The sequence below is a fragment of the Capra hircus genome, chromosome 11, assembly GCF_001704415.2.
Source record: "Capra hircus breed San Clemente chromosome 11, ASM170441v1, whole genome shotgun sequence".
Taxonomy (NCBI): domain Eukaryota; kingdom Metazoa; phylum Chordata; class Mammalia; order Artiodactyla; family Bovidae; genus Capra; species Capra hircus.
Window position 1 is genome coordinate 101,000,300 of NC_030818.1, and position 20,522 is coordinate 101,020,821.

The window sequence follows — 20,522 nt, forward strand, 5'->3', positions numbered from 1 at the left end:
CTGTGAGAAATAGATGGAATCCTCCCTCTGACTCAGTTTAGGGGTTCGAAGAGATTTCTCCACTCATAAGCATAGTTTCTGAATATTTAAAAGAAGGAGAAGAAAAAACCCTAAGCTGAACAAGCTACGGTTTTTCCACTAGTCATGTATGGATGTGAGAGTTGGACCACAAAGAACGCTGAGTGCCAAAGAATTGATGTTTTTGAACTGTGGAGCTGAAGACTCTTGAGAGTCCCTTGGACAGCAAGGAGATCAAACCAGTCAATCTTAAAGGAAATCAACCTCGAATGTTCATTGGAAGGACTGATGCTGAAGCTCCAATACTTTGGCACCTGATGCAAAGAGCTAACTCATTGGAAAAGACTCTGATGCTGGGAAAGACTGTGGGCAAGAGGAGAAGCGGGTGACAAGAGGATGAGATGGTTGGAGGGCATTACTGACTCAATAGACATGAGTTTGAGCAAACTCTGGGAGATAGTGAAGGACAGGGAAGCAAGGCATGCTGCAATCCGTGGGGTTGCAAAGAGTAGGACACAACTTAGCAACTGAATGACAAAAAAACAAAAAACTGAACTATCTCTTGTCCATTGCTTCATGCCAGCTCTCCCCAGCTTTGCCTTGCTTGGGCCACTCAGTTCACACTTCCTTTCAATGTTCCAGCTCTGACTACTGCTGTTTATAGTTGTTGTTCAGTTGCCACGTCATGTCTGACTCTTCTCGACCCCATGGACTGCAGCACACAGGCTTGCCTGTCCCTCACCATCTCCTGGAGTTTGCCCAAGTTCATGTCCACTGAATCGGTGATGTCATCCAACCATCTCATCCTCTGTCGCCCTCTTGGTAACTTTAACGAAATGAAACTGGCTCATTGATTGTTCCCCTCTACATTGCCCGCAGTCTCTTGGGGATAAATGACCCCAAAGTCCAGCCCTGGTCCAGCCCTCATACTCTGATCCCTTTCTCCTTCCTACCTCTGTCCTCTCTAGGTCTTCAGTTCTGGGAGAGCTTGATGGACACTTTCAGGGTCCTGGAGAAACCCCAGGTACCAGCCCTAACTGACAGTGTTAGTCCAAGGATAACAGCCCCTCTCCCTGCTCCAGCATCTTCGCCTTGTTTTCCCCACAGACCAGCACAGCTGGGGTCAAATCCTTGCTCCACCACCCATGACCTCAATTTCCTTATCCATCAAGTGGGAACAATAATAACTGTTTCCCATGTATTGAGTTATCTCTTGTAAAGTGCTTACCAGCCTGCCCAGCCCGGAAAAGTGCTCAATAAACAGTACCTAGCATTGTGGTTGTTGTCACCCCAGAGAAGTGCAGGATGAAAATGATTTCCTGAGACTGGGACAAAAGCCGGGTTTCCTGGTGCTCGTGAAGCACGCCATTTCAACTCCCAGGGACTTAGCAGCCTTTGCTGTCCCCAGAGGGCGTCACTCTCCTTTCTCTTGTCCATTTGACTTTCTCCCTGCCTGCCATCTGTAGTATTTCCTCACCTGTTTTCCAGAGCACTCAAAACCCTCCAAACTTTTCATCTTTTTTTTTTTTTTGGTTCTCTCTCTCCAGATAATAAAAGAGATAACCTCCTGATCCTAAAAGAGTTCCAGAGTCCCTTACCTTCCAGCCAAGAGAGTCAAGGGCCAGACACTCATTCATCGCCATTCTACAAACCAACCAATATTCACTGAGCGCCTACTATATGCCAGGCACTGCGGTGCTCATTGCTAAGCATAAACTTCACCCTGATCCGAGCTAAGTTGAAGCGGGTTAACTTTCCTCCCAAGTCTGGCTGTGTGGCCTTGGACAAGTTCCTTCACCTCTCAGAGTCTCTGTGTCTCACCTGTGAATTGGAACAATCAATATCCGCCCAGCAGCTGGGATGAAACAAAACCAATCACTCCCCCGCGGCTGGCCGCTCCCCGTCGGTGCGGACGGTGTGTATGGACAAGTGCCAGAGACGATTTGGATTCCCGGCTCCAGATACATTTCTTTGTCTTTGCTCTTTCAAATCGCTTGATTTCCTAAGTGCCCAAGTATCCAGAATAAAAGGCGAGAATGCCCCCTGAGCCCTCAGACCGCAGAGGTCTCCGGAGCAGCGTGCCTTCTCCCTGACCTTTTGTTTGGCCTTCACACACACACACACTCAAGAGGCTGAGTTTATTATTGTCCGTCTTACGAAAATGTAATAAAGTATCTAGACTGGGCGACAATCTTGCTTTTGAATTAACAATGCATGATGCCTGCGGTTCCCTTTCCGGGCTTCTGTGAAATAACGTGTTGTAACAGCAGCCGGGCTCCCCGTCTGGCGGCGGGCGCCGCAGTTCTGCGGGAAGGGGGGGCGGGGGGCGGGGATCCGGGCTCTCACCGCCCCCCGCGCGCCCCCCGATTTCCCCCCGCTTCCCAAGCCGCCCTGCGCCAGGGCCTCGCCCGCCCCTGGCCCCCTCCAGCCCAGCACCCCCTCTTCCGGCCCGCTCGGCCCGCCTCCCGACCCAGCCCCGCCTCAGGGCCTCCTTCCCTTTCCCTCAGCCCCGCCCCTCGGGCACCCCTCCCCCCTCGCTCCCCCGGCCTCTTCAGGGGGCCCCCGGCCCAGATTCCCCCTCTCCCAGGCCCCCTACCCCCGGCTTCGTCTCCTAGGCCCTGCAGGCCCTCCCCTGGGTCCCTCGCGCGAGCTCGACCCCCCTCTCCCGGGACCCCAGCCCCCCCTCTTCGGGCCCGGAGGCGGGAGGCGACCGCCGGTCCCCGGAGGCGCGGCAGGGGGCGCTGCGCGGGCTGAGGCGCGGCTGCGGGCTGAGGCGGCGGCGGCGGTGGCGGCGTGAGGAGGAGGCGGGCGGAGGCGGGGGCGGCGGCAGGCGGGGGGGCGGGGAGCCGAGAGCTGGAGGGAGGCGAGCGGCGAGACACAGGCTCCGAGGCTCCAGCGAGCGAGCGAGCGAGCGACGAGTGAGCCCGGGAGGGAGGGAGCGAGCGAGCGAGCGAGCGAGCAGCCGCGCCGCCGCCTCGCAATCCGCCGCCATCCCGCCGCCTGACCGCCGCCCGATCGCCATCGCCCGGCCCAGTCGCGCCCGCGGAACTAGACCAGGTGGGCCCGGGGCGCCGGGCGGCGGGGGCGGCGCGGGGCCGGGGCGGCGGCGGCGGGCGCGGCGCTAAAAGATGGAGGCGGCGCGGCCAGGGCCGGCTTTTGTCTCTCGGTGGCTGCTGACTGACAGCGGCGCTCGGGCCGGGCCGACCTTTGTCCGCGATCGCGGGGGCTCGGCCCGCCCCGCGCCGCCGCCGTCGGCCCGCGGGGCCGGGCTGGGGCGACCGTGGGGCGGGGGGTGCGGCGGGCGGCCCTCTCCCCATTGTTGTGGCGGCGACGAGCGGCCTAGGCTCGGGCGCGCGGCGGGGTCGGGGCGCCCCCGGGGCCGGGGGGCCTCCGAGGGAGGGGCCGCGGGGCGGCCGAGGCTGCGGAGAGCCCGGGGAGTCGCCTTTCCGGCCCAGATTCCGGCGGCCGCGGGTGTCTCGGCGGCCCGAGGAGTCTGGGCCGGTTTCCTGCCGCCCGGCCCCCCATCTTGCTTCCTCCTGAGAGCGGCCGCGGGATGCAGGGCCGGGGCCCGGGGCCGACCCTCGGGGCCGGGGGGGGCGGAGTCCCTCGCCCCTCGCCGGGTGTCCCCGAAGTTGGTGATCACGGTTGCCGGCCTGGGTGCGAGGGGCCGGGGGCTCACAGTCGCCCAGACGGCCGCGCTTTGAGTGCGGGAACGAGAGCATTATTTTCAAAACACTTAATGCTCTGTTGCTGAAAATGTTCAATAATAAACTGGATCTCTCCCCGCTCAGGGCCTGCCAGATGGTTTTTTTTTTTTCCCTCTCTTCCTCCCCGCCCCCCCACCCCCCCCCCACCAAGTAAAACCCAGCACTGTTGAAATCGCGGGCCTCTGAAGAGTGGATTTGCCTTCGTAAAATTGGAAGGCGTTTTTTTTTTTTTTTAACCGTTTTCTCCCTCTTTCGAAATACCGTGGGAGGTCCAAGCCCACCTTGAGGCGAGCCGAGGAGGTGTTTTTCAGCCGAATGGTCGCTTGAAGGAAGGGGGGGGGTGGGGGGCTGAGAGCTCTCCGGAGTGTGTCATTTGCTACATGGCTGCCCGAGAAAAACCTTTAGAAGGCTTTGGTTCACGGGATTGTTCACTTGTCCCTGAGATTGTTGTTTTTCTGTAAGGTTTTGTGTGCATTTTAAGTGGCTTTGTACATCATCCAGTTTGGTTCCTGTAACCATCCATTTGAAGTCTCAGCATGGTTTCTGGGAATCCACTTGGAGCCATCTAGCCCTGTTTGCGCAGTGCTGGGGTGTTAAGTGGGCCTGGGGAGGCCCTGACTTTGAGGTGCAAGCCCTGCTTCTGTCAAATAGCTCAGATTCCCAGAGCCTTCGTTGACACAGGTAGGGACCTTGCATCCTTTCCCTCTTAAGGCCTGGCACATAGTTGGTGCTTAATGGTGGTTTCTCCTGTGGCTGTTTGTACACCTGCCATCAAGTCCTAGGATGGAAGCTGAGCCACTGGTGGTGCCACCCTTCATGCTGAACGGTCAGGCAGATGCCACAGGTGCTGGGCTGAGGCCCAGCCAGGGAGAAGGACGGCAGGGCACGGAACATCACTGGGCTCTTGCTCCTTCAGCACTGGGGCTCAGTGGGGAGACCAGGCTGGCGAAGAGCAGGCTTTGGAGCACTCAGGAACTCCATCGATCTGGGCTGTGTGGCAGTGGGTTTATCCCCTGGGATCGGGGTGCCTGCCCTTTCTGAGGCTGTTCCCGCAACTGGGCTTAAGGCACAGCAGAGAACATGAGATGCTGGAGGCTGAGAACAACAAGCAGAGGCCCAGGGAGTCTTGCCTCTTGAGGGTAACTGCTTTCCGTTGGGAATGGCAAATAAACATTTGCTTGGACACATGTGTCCCTTGGAGCCTGGATTCTGGTCCTCATTGGGTTAGCTTACGCAAGTCTCAGCCTCAGCTCCTGCATCTGTAGAATGGGAATAATTACACCTTGCCTTGGGTATCTGTTGGGGCTCTTGGGAGCCTCACATACTATTTGCAGCAAAGCACTTCCATCCATGGGAGGGTGATGAAAATGTATGTATGTATGTTTTTGTTGGTTATCTGGTTTTCTGGTGTCTTTTTAATTCGTGATCTTTTGCTTCTGTCATTTTGGTGGATGGAACCACCCCAAATTCTGTCCGTAGCTGATTTTATTTTGCCTTGTAGCACCAGAAAAGCCAAAAGAGAGAGGCTACTCAGCCAAGTCTGAGGTTTGTGCTGTTTGTGGGAGACCATAGGAAGGACTGAGGCTAGTTTGGGGAGACTGACCCCAGTCTTGGCCATGGGTAAGGACTGAGACCTAAGTTACCTCTGGACCAAACCTATAGCTTGTTTGTAAAGGGCCCTGGAGACTCTGCTTGAACATAAGGTGGTTCTGCAGTCAGTGGGGAATTTGTTTCAGTTCATTCTGGCATTCCCACAACCACCTTGGTTTTGTTTTGTTCTCTGTGTGTGGTTTTTTTTTTAAACCTCCTTGGAACCTTCTGGCCTCCTGGCTGTGTGACTGAGACGTTCTAGTGGGTCAAGTCATCCTTTCAATTTTCCCTACTTCCTGCCTCTTGGCCCATCCTTTCCGTCTGATTTCAGTCTGGCCCAGCACTGTGGAGGTTAGCTGGGTGGTGATGTGATGAATTCACTGCCCCTTCCACAACCTTTTTATTTACCTGTGAATTTCAGCTCTGACTGGCTCCCTAATGCTACCTGCACGGTGGAGGGGCTTGTTTCAGCCAATTGTAGGTGCTTGTCTCTGCTTAAACATTCTGGGTCCTCTCCAGTCTCCTTCAAGCCCAAATGGGTAAAAAGAGAGTCTGGGGAAGGAAGAGCCCGAAAACCTTGGGAGAGAGGAATTTCAGGAATGGCAAGTCAGAACTAGTTCCTGCCCGGTCTAGTTGCCTGGAGCCTGGCCTAGGGATTTTTGTTAAGCCTTTTGGTTGGCCCATTCCCTACTCCCTTTTAAAAATCAGGGTTTTTTTTTTTTTTTTCTGAAGGATTGTTTTATTGTGCTTCCAAGTTTTTTTTTTTTTAATTGCACAAAGTACTGACTCATGTTGCTAATGGCTGTATGCTGGTTGTATGTCTCATTGTTCTACCGCTTTAAGATTGCTCATGTCTGTATTTGTTTCTATTTCAAACCAGAATAGGCCAGTTGGGCCAGTACATGTATTTCTAAATTTGATAATGAGGCTTCTCTTTTGTCAAAGGTGTGTATCTTGCTATGGGTGGGCAGGTGTTAAATAGGGCCTATCTACACTAGATTTTAAAGCAGTGCATTTCCCTGTGAAAAAGAAAATTTCTAACAGAGAGGTGTTGGGGTTTGTGTCCTGAATTTCATATTTTAGTCAGGGCAAACTAGACTGGCTTCTTTTCCAATCATAGCTTGATGTCTTTCTTAAGGTTTTTTTTTCCTGGGGCTTGTACAGACTTAAACCTTGGATTTGTCCTTTGAACAAAGAAATAAAGGCATAATTTGGAAAATATATGTACATATAACTGAGTCATTTTCCTGAAACTCAGGAATTGTAAATCAACTATAAAATTCAGTGAAAAAGAGGCAACGAGATATATCACAGGACTATATTGAGTATCTTGTAATAGTGTATAAGGGAAAATAATCTGAAAAGAAAAATATATGTAACTAGATCATTTTGCTGTACACCTTAAACATGTTGTAAATCAACTGTACTTCAATTTAAAAAAGAAAAGTAAGGATGTCTCTGGTGGTCTAGTGGTTAAGACCACTAGAAGACTCTGTGCTTCCAACAGAGGGGGTGCAGGTTTGATTCCTGGTCAAGGAAGTAAGATCCCACGTGCCTTGTGGCACAACCAAAAAATAAAGCAAAGCAAAAAAAGAAAAGGCATGGCCTGTGGTGCTGGAGATGAGAGAGAGGTGGGAGAAGGTGAGCTTCCTGATGGAATAGAATTGTTTAGACAGGCTTTTGGGTGAGCGAGGTGCCGTTTGGACTGGCGTCTCCCCTGGGAACAGGGGGACCTGGGCTTTGCTGTAGTGCTGTCGCTGTGCCTCTCTGGGTGGCACGTGGGAATCTGCTCTGGGAGGGAGGCCTGCCTTCCTGAGTTGAGCCAAAAGTCTTGGTTGGGCTTGTTCTGAGCTGTGCTTGCTCTTTTTTGGTGGTGGTTTTCTGTGCGGCCTGAGCTCAGGGCTGGGTTGCTCCTGTGAGGGTGTTGGCTTGTGAAGCTGTGCAGGTGGAGAGGTGTCTGTGGGCAGAGCGTGGTCTATCTTGAGTTGCTGGCAGTCCTTCACATTCTCCCAGGTGACTTCCTTCCACTCTCACCTCTGCAGCTGGTTTTGTAGCTCTGCTCTATATCCTTCCTCCTTTCAAGAAAGCTGCCAGCCTTTTCCTCCTTGTGGTAATGCAGAAATAGTACGTGTTGCTTTTAGAAGTCACTGCCGGACTTTGGCCAGGCATGGTGCAAGGCCCTTTAAGTACTTTTCCCCAAAAAACAACCTTTCCCCTGAGGGGTAGGGGGACTGCAAAATACTGAAAGGAATAAAGACAAAAATAAAAACACAAATCACCTCTAACCTCACCATCCAGAGGCAACTGCATTAAGACTCGTGGATTTCCTTCCTTTGATTATATGTTTTTTTCAAAATTAGAAAATACTACTATATACACTATTCAGGGATTATAGATCCTCTTAATGTTATAGTATATTTCCCCGCGTTGTTGAAAACATGATTTTTTAATAATAATAATAGTTGCTGTTACATGGATATGTCATGATTTACTTAATCCTCCATTATTAGATTGTTGTTACCCACTTTGTGTTCTTACAAACAAGACTTTAGGGAGCATCCTTGCTTACCAAGCCTTGGGTCCACATTGCTGTTTCCTGTAGGTGGAATTCCCAGTTGGAGGGTGTACAGGCTCCTGCTTTGGCTCAGCAACAGTGTCTCCTGCAGCCGTGGCTACCTCTATGTCCAGCCTCGGTCACAAGGTGGCTTCCTTCTTAGACCACTGAGTTCTGGGTGTCTCAGTCCTGGCGAAGCCCTTTGATGAGTGGAGTTGGGGTCTTACTCTGTTTCCTGGCTTGGATGTGGACAAAGGTCTCGATTTAGACACTTACTCTTCTGGGACTTAGATGTGGATGCTCCACTCATGTTCCTCAGGAGCTCATGTCCAGTTGGGGGAGATAGCACTTCCTTAGAGAGGCCTTCCAAGCCGCTCAGCCCATCTCCATCATCACCCTCCGTGATTCTTTCTAGCCCATGCTGCTTCTCTATTTGCTTTTTTCCTCTTGCTTTCTTTTCACAACTTTAAATACAGGGTTTTTTTTCATTGTTGTTTTGTTAAAAAATTATTGTGGAATAGAAATGACATAAGATTTACCATTGTAACCATTTTTAAGTGTACAGCCTAGTAGGATTAAGTACATGCCCAGTGTCGTGCAACCACTGTCTGTCTCTAGAACTTGATCGTCCCCGCACATTGGAACTCTGCACCACTTAACACGCCCCCCAACCCCCACCAGCCATTCCCCCTGCCTCAGGCCCTGGCAACTTCCAGTTTACTGTTTGTCTCTATGAGTTTGATTGGCCTGAGTCCCTCAGATAAGTGGAATTGTCCAATATTCGTCCTTTGGTGAATGGCTTCTTTTACTTAGCGTGGTTTTTCAGGGCTCGTCTATCTGTGTTGTTGTGGCATGTGTCTGAATTCCATTCCTTTTTAAGGCTGAACAGTAGTCTCTTACAGGCTTCCCTGGTGGCTCAGCTGTAAAAGCATCTGCCTGCAATGCAGGAGACCTGGGTTTGATCCCTGGGTTGGGAAGATCCCCTGGAAGAGGGCCTGGCAACCAGCTCCAGTCCGAGTGCCTGGAGAATCCCACGGACAGAGGAGCCTGGTGGGCTGGACGCACACAGAGCTGGACGCAACTGAAGCGACTAAGCAGCAGCAGTCTGTTATGCCCTCAGCGACCGCCTTTTGTTTGTCCCTTTGTCTGTAGATGGCCTACAACTTAGAAATACTTTGGGTTTTTTTATTTTTGTTGTTTGTTTGTTTCTGTGCTGCCCTGCATGCAGGATCTTAGTTTCCCCACTAGGGATCCATCCTGGGCCCCCTGCAGTGGTAGCGCAAAGTCCTAACCACTGGACTGCCTGGGAACTGCCCAACATTTTTGTTGTGTTTTTTTGACTCGCCCTTATGCCCCAGTGGAATGCGTGTCACGTGAAGCGGATTCTTCACTTCCCGCCTCCTGATGCTCTGCGTCTCACACAGATGGCCCTCCATCCGTACATATCGGGTGAGAAGTTGAGCCCAGCTCGGCCCGGGTTCAGGCGGTCAGGGAAGGCCTTCTAGAGAACGTAGCTGACTTGAAGTAAGCTCCTCTTGAAAACAGGGAGCCCTGGAGTATTAAAAATGTGTTTCTAAGTTGAAATGCCTGGGCTGCAGAAGAAAGCTAGTGAGTCAGCTTGCTTTCCAGAGCACGAGGCCCTTCAGTGTGGATGTGGTGAGAATGCTGGGGGGGTGGGGTAGGACTTCAGCTCCAGGCCTTGAGTTGATTTTCCCAACGTGCTTCGAGCTCATCTCTGTGTGGAATTGGGGGAGTGAATCTCACTGCCGCACCAACTGGAAAAAGGAGGTCACCTCCAGCACTCTCTCCACGGTTCCTTTGTTTCTTTAGAGCTTTTTTTGGCAGGTGTTGTTTACATCCAGTTCAGAGCTTAAAGAACTGCTCTGTTCCAGGGCGTGCAGAACACACAGGCTGGTCTGGGAGGGCCGACCTGTCCATGGGTCTGAATGGGCTGAGTGTTCAGAAATAGTTGGGGAGAGTGGAACACTGCCCTGAAGCATAAAGTGGAATTCTTTCTGATATGAAATTAATTGCAAAAATATACTTACTGGGAAAAAAAAAAAAAGCAAGTGTGTGTAGAAAAATGAATGCTCTTCTCTTCAGCTTCTAAGGCAATAGGCGTCATTTATGGTTCGGTGTGTTTATCCTTCTCATACTAAAGAGCAGAGGTGGGCTCATGCTGTTCTTTTCTTCATTTTCAAACTTAATCATGAGCTTTTTCCCCCCAGACTAATATATACAGATCTATCATATTGTTAATGTTTTTAAAATAATATTTGTAAGGTTTTTTTTTTAAAATATGAACATGTATGGAAGAAGAAAGCAAAAATAGATCTTAATCTTAACCTTGGCCCAGATAGTCCCAGTTATTTGTTTTAGAAAGTACTTAGGAAAATTAAATCTGTATTGAAAAATATAAGGGTTCTTCCCCAGTCTTTCTGAAAGGAGACCGTTGTTTGAAAGCAGGGAAGAAAAATTATGCACGTTATCCATTCCCTGTGTGTGTGTGTGCGCGCGTGCGTGTGTATGTAGACCTACAGCAGGCTGTCCCTCTCACTTAATGTCGTGTGTGTGTATCCATTCCCCGTGTGTGTGTGTGTGTGTGTGTGTGTGTATGTGTACCTACAGCAGGCTGCCCCTCACTTAATGTCTTGGTGTGCTCCATGACACTTGTGTAGACTGATTACATCATTTATTTTAGCAACTACAAAGAATGATCTGTGGATTCACATGATTTTACCCTGTTTCCTATCTGTGGACATTGGGCTATTTCTAATTTTTGGATAATAATACAGTTTTGGTGAAATTCAGTTGAATTTGTCTTCATAAACATATAATTTGTTTGTGATAGCACTTGAGAGTATGTTTCTGTAGTGTGGGGTCTTCCCGTTGAGTAGCGTTTCGGTAAGAGTTCCGTTAAACTCTTTTAAAAAATTTTGTGCCAATTTACATAAAATAGTATACGAGAGTGGGTGTTTCTGAACTGGGGGCTTTTCTAAATGAATCATCATTTGAGGTCATTTTGGGTGCACACGTTTCCCAAATTAAAAGCAGCGACTGTTGAAGGCTTCCTGTGGTCTGGTGTAGGATCTCAGCCTTTGATTGGCATTGACAGGCACAGCAGAGGTGGCATTCCCGAGGACTCCAGTGCAGGTGCCTGGGCATCTGCTCAGATGAGGCCGATGGGGGCTGGTGGGGGTGGTGTGCGGAGAGGCACAGGCAGCCAGGTTTCCTTTGATTTTCCTTTTCAGTTAAAGTCATGGGGCTTGGCACAGTTGTTTTCCTCTAGCCTCTGTGCATTCAGGGACCGCCCCCGCGTGGGAGCTCTCACAGAAGCCCTTCCGGGGGTCTCTGAGGCTTGCATCACAGCCCTCGGTGGTCTTGCTGCTAGTGGTGCGGCTGCTGTGTGGGAGGGGTTATCTGGGGGCCGCTGCCCTCTTGCTCCCAGTTCTTCACTCACCCACTTGTCTCTGGCCCCCACTTTCCCCGCCTGTCTGTTCTGGGAGCTCACACCTAGTGGGCGAAGTGACTACGGAAACGAAGCCCCTGGAAACGCCTGGGTGGGATTTCATCAGGCCAGGTGCTCCGGGAGACGAGTGCCCAGGGTGGGGTGCCGTGGGGAATAGAGTGCCAGCCCTTGCGCTTGTTATTGTTAGTTGGAACCTGGAGAGAATCCCTTAAATTCCTTCTCCTGAGGGAGAGTAGCCCTTGGCTTTGGTCAGCTGTCTTCATATCCAGGTTCTTCCACTTGTGAGCTGGGTGATTATGATGATTTAATCTTCTGGAGTCTCCATTCTCTTTGTCTGCAAAATGTCACAGTGACACCTGCCTCCTAGCACTGGGGGAGGATTCAATGGGTCCTATGCTGAAGTGTTTCTAAGGTGCCTGGCACAGGTGGGCAGGCGCTCAGTAAACAGTAGCTATTAATGGCTCCTGGATCCAGCACTAGCTCCTGGGGGTTTGGAGCAGGCAGGCTTATACACTTGGGGCTCTTTAGTTCGCTGGAGGTTGAGGTTTCTAATTGTGTACTCAGCCCTGTGCTAAAGATTTAAACCCAAGCCTCACAGCACCCCCCCTCACCAGCAGGAGCTCAGACAGTGTAACCAAGGGCCTCCCTGGGGCATTGGTGCTCTCCTTACTGTCCACTCTCTCCAAGGTAAACACGCCCAACAGGAGCGTCTGATCACTGCCTGCTGCCCTTCACTGAGTTTGTTCTTTCTTGGAGAGTTTTAGGTAAATGTCTTGAAAAGAATAAAGACAAGGTTTGTTGAAGTTGATGGCGTCAGGCAGACAGACCTTCTGGACCTTAAACAGACCTCCTTCACCCCTGTTTCCATACGTGAGCCCCTGTTTCTCAGTCTGCCCAGAGGGGATGGAACCTGCCTCCCAGGGTTGCTGTGCTGATGGCACCTGGTCAGCTCAGAAGCAGGACGCCGTGTTGATTCCGTACCGCCAGGTTTGGTGGTGGTTCAGTCGCTCAGTCGTGTCCGACCCTTGTGACCCCATGGATTGTAGCCCGCCAGGCTCCTCTGTGCATGGGATTATCCCCACAAGAATGCTGGAGTGGGGTGCCATTTCCTTCTCTGGGGGATCTTTCCCACGCAGGGGTCGATCCCGGGTCTCCTGCGTTGCAGGCAGGTTCCTTGCTGACTGAAGCCAGCAGGGGTTCTCACAGCTCAGTTTATCTAAACACTAAAGAATGCAATGGAATGACAGGACAGGCCTGTTCCACAAACCCAGACACTCCAGAAAGTACACAGAGTAGGAAACAGGTCATTCCTTGCAGTTGCTCTCTCTTTCAGATCGAGAGATGAGTGCTGTCTTAAATAATTTCGTTTTCTAGTAATGGGAATGTTTTAGTCACCTGTGAGCTGTTACCCTGACGTGACCACTGGGAAACAGGAGATAGGAACCTATCTTTAAGTGTATATACTTAAGGCATGCTGTATGCGGCCCCCCAGCGCCGTCACTTTGGTCCTTTCCTGCCCAGAAAGGGCCATGGTCGCTCTCTCTGCTTGGGTGAGTCCTCGTGCCGTGTCAGTCGTGTCTGGCAGCCGCAGAGCATAGCGTTTGCCAGGCGCTGCTCTCCACAGAGCGTCAGGCGAGTGACAAGGTGTTGGCGTGGGGAGTCCGAGGAGCGGGGGCAAGGTGGGCGTGTGCTCTGTGACGTGGCCTTGTCGGGAAGGGGCAGCACAGTCTGTGATAGTTGGGCAGTGGGGGCTGCAAGAGCAGAGCTCTGTCTGGAGGGGCCTGGTCCTGTGATAGCCAGTTCTCATTAATAACCCGCTGGGAGGGATTGGGGGCAGGAGGAGAAGGGGATGACCGAGGATGAGACGGCTGGATGGCATCACAGACTCGATGGCCGTGAGTCTGAGTGAACTCCGGGAGTTGGAGATGGACAGGGAGGCCTGGCGTGCTGCGACTCACGGGGTCGCGGAGTTGGACACTGAGCGACTGAACTGAGCTGAAGGCCAGCCTGTGTGCATGCGGGCGCATGGCTCCTCTTCTCGAGTGCTGGAAAGACAGATTGGCATCCTCCTGAAAGCCCCTGGGCAACACTTGGCCCTCCTTTCTGGGGTTCTTTCTTTTCAGACCTGGTCTTGCCTGATTGGTGGCCCTGGACTGTCATTGTCCTGGGTTTCCTCTGGAGTCTGAGGCTTGGAGAATAAATGGCATACGAGTTCCCGGGCTATAGTCCTTTGGACTTTGTTGGAGAGCGTTGAAACCAACCTGGCCCTTTTAGCCCCTGCCTTCAGTATGTGTGTGTTAGTCACTCAGTCGTGTCTGACTCTTCTGCAACCCCGTGGACTGTAACCCACCAGGCTCCTCTGCCCGTGGTATTCTCAGGGCAAGAATACTGGAGTGGGTTGCCATTCCCTTCCCCAGGGGATCTTCCTGACCCAGGGATCAAACCCAGGGTCTCCTGCATTGCAGGCAGATTCTTTACCATCTGAGCCACCAGGGAAGCCCTGCCTTCAGTATATTGGGATTTTATTTTCTTCAAAGAGGAGTGGCTTGGGGTGCTTGGTTATTGATGGGCCATCTCTGTCACAGCACACACACCCTGCTGCACGTGGCTTAGCTCTGCGTGGGCATGACAGAGTGCGAGCGGGCGTGATGCGACTTTGGCCTGGTCCTTCACCTCTCAGCCTCCACTCCCTCATCTACGGGGGCCACAGTGAGGACGGCCACCCCAGCGTTGTTGGCAGGATCCTCTGCACAGCTGTAATTACTATTCTGCCAGCCTGGTGGAGTAATTCCCTGCTCGGATTAGAGGGAGGTGTTGCCCTCCAGGTGGAATGCTTTGTATGCTAACAAGCCTCCTCTGGGGCCGCGTGCAGCCTGAAGCTGGGGAGGTGGTGGGTGGAGGAGGGCTGCCTGAGGAGGGCAGGGTCTGTTCTAAGGGTGCTGTGTGCCACATCCCTGTGGGCATGAGCTGCCGGAGGGCCTCCCATGTGATAAACCTGATTATAGAGGTCTGGGGTCTGAGCCCTGCTGGTTTCTCTGGATGGCGTCCCAGTTCTCTCCTTCCTCACCTCCCTGTCTGCCCTGCAGTTCTTTGGGCACAGACTAAAAATAGGCTTCGTAGAAATGTCAGACAGTACAGGAGTATTGGCCCACGTGTAAAGTTATATGTAGCAGGACGTTAGCTGTAGCATTATTTGTCACAGGACGAGGTTGGAAATAAGTTACATGTCTGGAGAGCATGGGTAAACAAATGTGGCACAAATGTGCAGTGAAATACTAGGCAGGCATTAAAAAGAGCCTCAGGGTGGTATGCATTCTCTTGGAAAAAAAAAAAGACCACATGTATAATAAAAAGCAAGCAAGCAATAATAAAAGAAAGCACGTTTCTGCATGATACAGTAACAACCCTCATCTATAGAGTAAAAGTCCAAGACCACAAAAAAAAACTGCTGATAGCTTTACACAGCATCCACCAAGTTCACATTGTTACCTTTTGAGTTGGATTGACTTGTTTTGCCTATTTTAGGACCATTTGAATTTGTTACACTGAGTGTGTATTAGAAATACCTGTTAGTTAACAGAGATAACTAATTACAGAGGTAACCCATATAAATTCAAATGAAGACACGTACCTATGGGCCAGACCCCTGGGTTGGTGCGGATTGGTGCCTTACTGGCTCTTTCCTGGTAGAGCATCATCCAGACTCTGAGTTTTGCTCAGACTCACCCCAGGTGCCTCACCTCCTGGTTCCGGGGCCCTGATGGGGGTCACAGAAATCTAATCAATTCAGTCATGTCTGTTTATATATCACTGGTCCTCAGAAATTGCTCTGTTGAGCTGGTTAAAAGGAACAATCCAATACAAATGCCATCTCCAACTTCTGTTCTCTGCTAAATCAGATTTTACAATATAGATTGCGATGGCATTTGCAGAGTGCTTCTCACTTGATAATTCGCCATTATTTGGAGGCAGAAAAGGAAGGAGAAACGGAAATAGAACTTCTGTGTCCTGTGTTTCTTTTATTTGCCAGGTCCTTGCTAAGTTTTGACCCTGGGCAGGGAGACCTTTATGTGGCACATCCGTCCAGCTGTCCATCCCTGGCTGTATGTTGAAATTGCCTTAAGTTTTTTATTTAAAAATTTTTTTCTACTTGCTAAGTGAACTGCATGTTGAAAAGGTGAAATAGGCCAGTAGCTCTCTGCAGATTGCAAATGAATTTCTATCCGAGTCCTCTCTCAGGCCTCAGCTCAAGCCAGTGTGCCACTGAGCTAGGTGAACAGGGACTGACCCCACTGCCCGTGAAAGAAGGAGCTGTAAGAATTTTAAGTAGATCAGCAATGATGACGATGGTCACTGGAACCATTGAGCAAGTGCTGTGTTTGGGGAGACACAAGGCAGACCCCAGTGGGTGAGGAGCCTGTAGCCGGTGCACGCCATGTGCCCGTTGGACCCTAAATTAAGAGTGGGGTTCTTTACCTGACGCTTTCCTGCTCAGACCCCACTCCACCCTGGGCCAGACTCTCCTGCACAGTCACCATGGCCTCAGGGGTACGGACAGAGTCTGCGAGAACTGTGGGCCTTTTATTTTGGGCCTGGGCCCCTTGGTGGCCAGTGTAGGCCCTGTAATCACAGTAGCAGGTGTTTCTCCAGTGCCCAGCACTCCTGGATGTCATACTTGACTGGGTTCAAGTTCAGGTTTTGCTGTGCCTTAACCTGAAGCTAGTGACCTTGGGCCAGTCATTTAACTTCCCTGAGCTTTGGTGTCTTGCCTGTAATTGAGGGTAAAAGTACTTTTCTGTGAGTGGCTATTTTATTTTTTGTTCTAAAGAACTCCTGTTTTAAATTTCAGCTTTATTCATTAAGTTACTTTTGGCTGTTTTCTTTGTTAATTGTTTCTGCTTGCCTTCACATTCAGTTGTGTCTTTTTTCTGACTTCTTATCAGATGCTTAATTTCATTTTCTGTTAGGAATTTTAAGTTTTTAGATTAAGTTTCCTCTGAGTACAAATTTGTCTTTGTTTCACGTGTGGTGTTCTTTCTCCATCTGTGCTATTTTCTAGGTATCCTGCAACTATGATTTTGAATTCCCCTTTGAGTCAAAGGTTTTTTAAGAGGGAGTTTTAGGTTTTCCAACCGATAGCATTATTGTTACTTCTCCTTTCGTTACATCTTGTTTCATTGCACCGTGGTCAGAGATGTTTGCTCTTTCAGGATTTGGGGCTTTTCTTAAAGTCACACAGAGAGTAACTTTTTGAACATGTTTGCTGATGTACCTTTTCACATGATTCATGAGTTTTTCTGTTTTGAGTGGGCTTTAGATCAAATCTTACTTAAGACCAAGGTTTAGAGATTTCTGTGTTTTCCAATGTTCTCTACTTATAGTGATTTTTTTTTTCATTTTTAAATTATTCTATAAATATAGGTTCATGACAGTTATATTTTCTTTGTGGAGTGTACTTCCTACCCATGTAAAAATGACTCTTTTCATTCTGCTTTTGTGTCTGGCTTCTTTCATCAGTGTTGTTACATGTATTTGTGAGTTTCACCCGTGTAGTTGTGTGTGAGTTTATTCCTTCTCATTTATCTTTTTTCCAGTTTTATTGAGATATAATTGACAAGGTGTACCGGATAGTGACTTGACTTTCATACAGTGTGAAATGATTATCCACAGTAAGTTTAGTGAACGTCATCTCATACAGATAACAAAATTAAAGAAATAGAAAAAACTTTTTTTCCTCCGGATGAGAACTCCTAGGATTTACTAACAGATTTTCGTATATAGCATACAGTAGTGTTAATTATGTTTACGTGTTATACATTGCATCCCTGGGACTTACTTATCTTGTGACTGGAAATTTGTACCTTTTGACCACCTTCATCCTTTCCCTCTCCACTCCCCTCTGGTAGGCACATATCTGCTCTCTTTTTCTGTGAGTGAGTTATAGTTACTTAGTTACTTAATTACTGGTACTTTGTTTAATTGACCCGCAGCACTATTGGTTCTTGGTACACAGCATAGTGATTCAGTATTTTTCCACATTTCAAAAGATCACCACAGTAAGCCGAGTTACCATCTGTCTGTTCCTTCTCATTGTTAAATAGTATTCTGTTATGTGAATATAGTGGCTTCCCTGGTGGCTCAGACAGTAAAGTGTCTGCCTGTAATGCGGGAGACCTGGGTTCGATCCCTGGCTCGGGAAGATCCCCTGGAGAAGGAAATGGCAACCCGCTCCAGTACTCTGGCCTGGAAAATCCCATGGAGGAGCCTGGTAGGCTACAGTCCATGAGCTCGCAAAGAGCTGGACACGACTGAGCAACTTCACTTTCACTTTCATGTGAATATAGTATTTGTTGATTCTAGTGATAGATTTTTTAGCTTGTTTCCATTTTGAGCTATTCCGAATAGTGCTGGCTGGCATTAACACTCTGACACATCTTTCATGCGTGTGAGTATGTGTTCTCTTGGATTCATACCTAAGAGTGGAACTGCCAGGTCACAGGGGAGACCCTCGCTCGGCTTGGGTGGACGGCTGCCTGTTTTCAGAGATGCTAGCTGTTGCCATGCCCGCCGCGGGGCAGGAGCAGTGTCCTCCACACTGCAGCGCTTGTCGTCAGGCTGTGTCAGCTCTCCCCACACTGCTCTCAGGATTCCGTGACCGATTTCTGAAATTGATATGAAAATCAAAGGCCAAGGATAATCAAAGCATCCTCGAAGAACACAGCTGATGTACTGAAGAACATGGTACTAGATGTGAGGACTTGGTAAGAACTACAGCAAGTGAGGCATCGCAGTGTTGGCGGAAGATAGGCAAATAGCTGGATAGGACAGAGCTGCTCTTGAAACAGGCTGCGCGTGAATAGCCACTTAGTTTGTGACAAAGGTGCCACATAGCAAATGGGAAGGGCGGCCTTTTCAGAAGCACCGGGAGGGGGCTTCCTCAGTGGCCGGGGGGTTAAGGCTCAGCCTTCTAGCGTGGGGTCATGGGTTCAGTATCTGGTTGGGGAACTAAGGTTCCACATGCCATGGGTGTGGCCAACATTTTTTAAAAAACATAATATTAAATAAAAAGTACTGGGAAAGTTGGATTCTCTGTATGGGGGTGGGGGGAGAATTTTTCAACCCCAAATCCTATCCAGGATCAGTTTTAGGTAGATTACAGAGCTAAACATGAAAGAGAAAACAGCTTCTAGAATAAAACAGGAGAGTTAGCTTTATGATCTTGGAGAAGACAAAATTCTTTAAATAGGATACAGAAAGCACTACCAAATTAGGAAAGATTTATAAATTGAAGTGTACTTTAAACTTCCTATATTCTGGAGCATTTGATTACAAATGCTCCAATAAAATGCAACACATACTGTTTTGTAGTTGCGCAGGTGCCTTAGAAGGTGTGTCAGTTCTGTCTGCCCTGGGGACCCCTGCCCTGCTCTCGTCAGGGCCGGTCCCTTCTTGCTGCAGTGCAGCTGCCACCTTGGGCCTTGGGTGGTGGTCCCTCTGGGTCTTGTCCTCTGTGCTGGATCCCTTGTGTCTTGCATCCCGTGTGTATCATTGGTTGGGGAGCTGAGCATCGAGTAACAGCAACTGTCTTAAGCTGTCTTAAACAATAAGGACATTTATTGGCTCAAATAAGAACTCCAGAGGTGGGCAGGCTCTGGGTGTTGGTCCTGTGTGGGGTGTCCCTAATGAACCAGGTGGGTCACTGGTAAGGAGGCTAGACCAGGCGTGCCCCTCGCCCAGCTGGGTATGGGCCAGCCTCTCAGGCCTCTTGTCTGCCTGGGGGAGGACTAGGTCACTTCCTCTAGAAAGGAAGAAGGGAGAACTGGCTTCCTGGCAGGAATGGCTACTGCATTTATTTGCCTCTTGTTCACGAGAGCATCTTTCCCTGCAACTTTCTAAGAACGTAAATGTTTTGTGGCCTTGTGTCACGAGTTGAAAACGTCCTTCCATCCCCACACTTGGCTCGGTCAGCTGGATAGGAGGGTTAATGATGCTCAGGAGAGTCAAGTCACTGGCTCATGAAGACTCACTGCCATCCCTTTGTTCCTCCCTGGGACCTTTTTTGCGGGTGATGGTTGGCTTTTGGCAGCTTTGGGGTTCTTGTCTTTATCCCTGATGTACTGAGATTTCCCGTTGTACCCCGTGTTCTTTTTACACCCATTTCTCTGAGCACTTGGCAGGTCCTTGCAGTCTTGTATACTTCAGCTCTGGGAATTTCTCATGTAACTTTTATTTGATAATTTCCCTCTTCTTGTGGTTCTGGAAATCTTAGTTAAATTTGGACCCTTGGATTAATCTAATTTGGGGTAGGAGTAGAGACTAGTATTCATTTATCCCCCTTGTTAATTTTTCTGAGAGATCCTTTGTCTTGCATTTCTTCTACTGATGTGAAAGTTAAAATTTGTAAGAATAGTTTGGATTTATAGAAAAGTTGGAGATGCTGTGTATTCTGCTCCCAGTTTCTCTTAAAAAGATCTTCCATTAAAATGGTCCATTTGTCCTGGCGACTTAACCAGTGTTTATACATTGAGGCTGTTTTATTCATATTTCCTTGATTTTTGCCTAATGTCCTTTTTCTGTTCTAGGATACAACGTTAGTTGTCACGTTTAGGTTCTCTTAGGTTGGCAATTACCAGGTTTTCCTTGTCTCCAGTGACCTTGAGAGTTTTGAAGAGATGTTTTGTAGAATGCTCCTAGTTGTGATTTCTCTGGTACTTTCCTCATGATTAACCTGACATTATGGGGTTTTGGCTGTCATGTCTTTAATTCTTCCTCGGGCTTTTTCCTGTTTTCTGATTGCCCCTTAAGAGGAAAAAAAATCCTGATGTGTGCACGCAGCATCTTCTCTTAATTTCCTCAGGACATTAATTAAAAAAAACAACAACTTTGGTTCCCGGGACTGTCTGTTTCCTTCAGGCTCTTTTGTTTGGTTTGTCTTTCAGTTTCGGTCTCAGATGAGCACAGCTGATTGGAAAACCTGGTGGGTGGGTCAGAAGGAGCTCTTGGGGGTGGGGTGGGTGAGTGAGAAGCCATCCTTTTATTCTTGAGTCCCCAAGAGCCTGCCTTTTTTTGAGAAGACCCCTTCTTTGCCAGGAGTGTGGAGGCCTCGAGGGAGGCAGTCTTGTTTGTCTCCCTTTCCTGTGAGGCCAACTGCAGAGGGAGTTTCAGGCCCTCAGGGCTGGGCCTC

The 20,522-nt window shown here is 49.5% G+C and overlaps 1 protein-coding gene across 11 annotated transcripts in view; it reads left to right on the top strand.

Moving 5' to 3' along the window:
• PRRC2B (proline rich coiled-coil 2B) overlaps positions 2,857-20,522 on the top strand; it is an 84,424-nt gene continuing 66,758 nt past the window's right edge. For all 11 annotated transcript variants that reach the window (XM_018056000.1, XM_018056007.1, XM_018056002.1 and 8 more), the window contains exon 1: positions 2,857-3,075. The gene's annotated coding sequence lies outside the window, so the exon portion shown is untranslated. The remainder of the gene's footprint in view (positions 3,076-20,522) is intronic.